At 66.9% G+C, this 5,000-nt stretch overlaps 1 non-coding gene across 1 annotated transcript; it reads right to left on the bottom strand.

Annotated features, from left to right (window-relative positions):
* Window positions 1-1,160: 1,160 nt before the first annotated feature.
* On the bottom strand, window positions 1,161-1,314 carry LOC144489617 (5.8S ribosomal RNA). The gene has a single exon (XR_013497002.1). It is a non-coding gene; the product is annotated as a 5.8S ribosomal RNA (ribosomal RNA).
* Window positions 1,315-5,000: the final 3,686 nt, after the last annotated feature.

Below are 5,000 nucleotides of genomic sequence, written 5' to 3'. Positions count from 1 at the left end.
CCGTGCTGCGCAGCGGATGCACAGGCACGGACACACACGGAACGCACACGGTACTGCGAGCGCTGCGTGCCCCCTCGCACTCGGCGCCGGACCGGGCTCGGCACGTCAACTGTTCCAGAGAATCGTTTGCGGCGAGGCGTGCGCCCACCTCCACGGTAACGGAAAGCAGTGCTGCTGGCGGGGTCGCGGTGCGACGGCGGTATCGAGCGAGAGAAAAGCAGGGCCGTGGGACACACAGCCTGCCGGAGCGAAAGGCCAGACGCCAAGGACGAAGCCGGGCGGCGGAGCGCACGGGCTGCAAGCGGCGGGTGGCCACGCCGCGGCCAGGACAGCACCTTTCACGTAGAAGACTTCGGCGGCAGCAGGACACGGGGAGACACCGGAGCGAGGACCACACGGCCAAGTCGGCTCTGCGACGATTCGAACCCAAGGCACACGTTGAACGCGGGCGCAGGCACATTGCCCCAGAACCGCAACGGCAGAGGGTGGGCTGCGGAGTGTGGAAGGAGCCGCAGCTCCAGCGCAACACAAGCAACGACACCCAACCGCCACGGATTCCCACGACAAAAATGCAAGCACTCGCACGCGCAACAGAGGGAAGAAAAGCACGGCACGACCGAGCACCGATCCAGGCATCAAGCGTCACACGCGTCAAGCTGCCGTCCTCCACGCGACGGCACTGAACGGCCACGGCAACCCACCGGCAGGCAACCGAGCACGGACCACGCGAGGCAACGTGTCCGGAGACGTCCAGCGGACAGTCACTCCACTCTCTCACTCTCTGTGCCGGAGCACCCAACCGAGCCAACTCTTGCGGATCCTTCCCGTGGACGAGCCACACACACACATCAACAGAGAGTCAACCCCCCTGGCCCGAGCCTAACGGAAGGCACACACGGTCCCGGCAGCGAGGCAGTCACGTTCTCTCTCTCTGGCAACCCGATGACAGCCGTGCCGGCGACCCCGAGGTGGCTGGGCCAGTGCGGGAGCGGGCAGTGCCGACGAGCCCGGAGGCGGACGCCGGCACCCAAGAGGTCAAGCTCTCCGACGCGGATTACTCTGGGTCTGCACTTAGGGGGACAGAGAGGACGGCACCTCTGCGACACCCCAGCCGCGCTCTTCGGCGCACGGATGCGCGCGAAGTGCGATTGATTGTCAAGCGACCCTCAGACAGACGTAGCCCCGGGAGGAACCCGGGGCCGCAAAGTGCGTTCAAAGTGTCGATGATCAATGTGTCCTGCAATTCACATTAATTCTCGCAGCTAGCTGCGTTCTTCATCGACGCACGAGCCGAGTGATCCACCGCTAAAAGTTGTATCGGGTTTCGGATCGGTTGCCCGATCCTGGGACGCGCAAAACGCTCCCCCGCCGACGTGACGGTGGAGCCCCAGCCTGGCGCGTACCACGGCGTGAGCCCGGAGGCGCACGCACTCGAGCGACAATCAAGCGAAAAAAAGGAGGAATCAGGGCGCTCGCAGGCGTTGAGTGCCGGCGTGGGTGAGGGGCCGGGGCCCGCCACGCGCCGTCACGCCCCGCAACAGCCAGAGGCAGAGTTCTCTGTGTCACCGTCTGGCGGTAGGCTCGAGAGTCGAGGCGAGGCCGCAGCGGACTGAGTCGGGTGCAAGCCGCGGAGGACAGGCCGACGCTACGGGCGCAAGCCGACCCCGCACGCCCCAACCTCGGCGGGCTGGGGAAGGGGGCGCGGCGGAACGCTCGCAAGCGCGGCTGCCCCCGCGGACAGGCACATTCTCTCGAACGCGGTGGACGCTCGCTCAAGTCAGCACGAGACCAGACCGGACCGACAGGCGGACAACGAATCTTTAAACCTCGCACCCACCCTCCGCACACGGGTGCCGGAGGAATGGTGAGCATGAACAGGTACCCCTCACCGGGCTTTGAAGAGAGTGACTAGAATGCGACCAAAGCTTCACCGCGGCGGGAGACAAAAAGGCCCCTGACTGCACCAGAACGTCTCCCTGCGGAGTCACACAGTGGCCGTTCACCGTGGTCCCGTCGACAAGCCGCCAGGACAAGCACCCAAGCCCGCAGCAGCTCTCTTCGTTTCAACTGCGGATGTAATGCTGCAAGGCGGTGGCAAGGTCACGTCGCAGCCCGCAAGCCGTCGCCAAGGCGAGAGGAAGACGGTCCCCACAGCGGGCACACACAGACGGACGTGGAGCACGGGGCGGCGGCCCACAGGTGCGCACACGCGCCGTGCCGAGGATCGGTGCGGACGCCGGTGACATCGCACCCGGCAGAGCGGCTAGGCAGAAGTCGCTGCGGAGGAGGAGCACCGTCGGCGGAACGGTCTGCTGGCGGGCGAGGGACCAAACGAGCAGCTAGAACGGGCGGAGTGGACCGGACTGCAGAAGCGGAGTGAGTGCGTGGCTGACGCCACCGTCTCCCTCCGAGCGTCTGCTCGCGCCGGCCAAACCGCCGAACCGCTGAACGAAAGGACCGCATCGTCCCACGCAGGCAGGCCGGCCGTGTTGCCGTGCGTGCCCCCACCTCTCGGACGGACTGCAAAGACACCCTACGAAGCCAACGGCGAAGCCCTTCCAACGGCGCAGGCGTAGCGTGTGCGGCACCCGCATGGACTTGCCGGCGTGCAACCGAGCGTGTGCGTGCTCGTCGGTGGCGGCGCCCGCGCGCCGGCCCAACCGAGTGGGACCGAGATCGACGTCGCCCGGCTTCGGCGGAACGTGCGTACGGGTGACCAGGCCCGTTCGACGGGTACGGCGAAATTGTCGGTGTGACCTCCCACCCGCGTGGGAGGCGCCAGCGTCAGTACGGGCCACGGCCCCGGGGCCAACCCCCGTGAGGCTCTCCTGCCTGGCCCAACCGGCGCAGCCTTCGAGTTCAAGGAGTGACGGGCCGCCCTCCCCGGAGAGGTGGCGGGCCCCGGCCGACAAAGATCCTTCACAACGTGTTCACCAACAGAAACCTTGTTACGATTTTTATTCTGTGTTACGGGTTTCGGTTCGGGCCCCCGGAGAGGTTGTCCGATACCTGGCCCCGGGGCCGGCCCCCGTGAGGCTCTCCTGCCTGGCCCAACCGGCGCCAGCCTTCGCGTTCAAGGAGTGACGGCCGCCCTCCCCGGAGAGGTGGCGGGCCCCCGGCCGACAAAGATCCTTCACAACGTGTTCACCAACAGAAACCTTGTTACGACTTTTATACCGTGTCGGGTTTCGGCTCGGGCCCCCGGAGAGGTTGTCCGATCCTGGGACGCGCTAAAACGCTCCCCCGCCGACGTGACGGTGGAGCCCCAGCCTGGCGCGTACCACGGCGTGAGCCCCGGAGGCACACGCACTCGAGCGACAATCAAGCGAAAAACCTTTCTCGGAGGAAACAGGGCGCTCGCAGGCGTTGAGTGCCGGCGTGGGTGACGGGCCGGAGCCCGACACGCGCCGTCACGCCCCGCAACAGCCAGAGGCAGAGTTCTCTGGTGTCACCGTCTGTCGAAGGCTCGAGAGTCGAGGCGAGGCCGCAGCGGACTGAGTCGGGTGCAAGCCGCGGAGGACAGGCCGACGCTACGGGCGCAAGCCGACCCCGCACGCCCCAACCTCGGCGGGCTGGGGAAGGGGGCGCGGCGGAACGCTCGCAAGCGCGGCTGCCCCCGCGGACAGGCACATTCTCTCGAACGCGGAGGACACTCGGCTCAAGTCAGCACGAGACCGGACCGACAGGCGGACCACGAATCTTTAAACCTCGCACCCACCCTCTGCACGCGGGTGCTCGAGGAATGGTGAGCATGAACAGGTACCCCGTACCGGGATTGAAGAGAGAGTGACTAGAATGCGACCAAAGCTTCACCGCGGCGGGAGACAAAAGGCCCCTGACTGCACCAGAACGTCTCCCTGCGGAGTCACACAGTGGCCGTTCACCGTGGTCCCGTCGACAAGCCGCCAGGACAAGCACCCAAGCCCGCAGCAGCTCTCTTCGTTTCAACTGCGGATGTAATGCTGCAAGGCGGTGGCAAGGTCACGTCGCAGCCCGCAAGCCGTCGCCCAGGCGAGAGGAAGACGGTCCCCACAGCGGGCACACACGGACGGACGTGGAGCACGGGGCGGCGCCCACAGGTGCGCACCCGCGCCGTGCCGAGGATCGGTGCGGACGCCGGAGACATCGCACCCGGCAGAGGGCTAGGCAGAAGTCGCTGCGGAGGAGGAGCACCGTCGGCGGAACGGTCTGCTGGAGGGCGAGGGACCAAACGAGCAGCTAGAACGGGCGGAGTGGACCGGACTGCAGAAGCAGAGTGAGTGCGTGGCTGACGCCACCGTCTCCCCCCAAGCATCTGCTCGCGCCGGCCAAACCGTGGAACCGCTGAACGAAAGGACCGCATCGTCCCAAGCAGGCAGGCCGGCCGTGTTGCCGTGCGTGCCCCCACCTCTCGGACGGACTGCAAAGACACCCCCACAGGCTGTGTGCGACGCCAACGGCGAAGCCCTTCCAACAGACGCAGGCGTTGCGTGTGCGGCACCAATGCCGAGGATCGGTGCGGACGCCGGAGACATCGCACCCGGCAGAGGGGCTAGGCAGAAGTCGCTGCGGAGGAGGAGCACCGTCGGCGGAACGGTCTGCTGGCGGGCGAGGGACCAAACGAGCAGCTAGAACGGGCGGAGTGGACCGGACTGCAGAAGCAGAGTGAGTGCGTGGCTGACGCCACCGTCTCCCCCCCAAGCATCTGCTCGCGCCGGCCAAACCGTGGAACCGCTGAACGAAAGGACCGCATCGTCCCAAGCAGGCAGGCCGGCCGTGTTGCCGTGCGTGCCCCCACCTCTCGGACGGACTGCAAAGACACCCCCACAGGGCTGTGTGCGACGCCAACGGCGAAGCCCTTCCAACGACGCAGGCGTTGCGTGTGCGGCACCAATGCCGAGGATCGGTGCGGACGCCGGAGACATCGCACCCGGCAGAGGGGCTAGGCAGAAGTCGCTGCGGAGGAGGAGCACCGTCGGCGGAACGGTCTGCTGGCGGGCGAGGGACCAAACGAGCAGCTA

The sequence above is a fragment of the Mustelus asterias genome, unplaced genomic scaffold (genome assembly GCF_964213995.1).
Source record: "Mustelus asterias unplaced genomic scaffold, sMusAst1.hap1.1 HAP1_SCAFFOLD_2360, whole genome shotgun sequence".
Classification (NCBI taxonomy): Eukaryota; Metazoa; Chordata; class Chondrichthyes; order Carcharhiniformes; family Triakidae; genus Mustelus; species Mustelus asterias.
The sequence above is the reverse complement of the archived record's forward strand: the minus strand, read 5'-3'. Positions and strand labels throughout refer to the sequence as shown.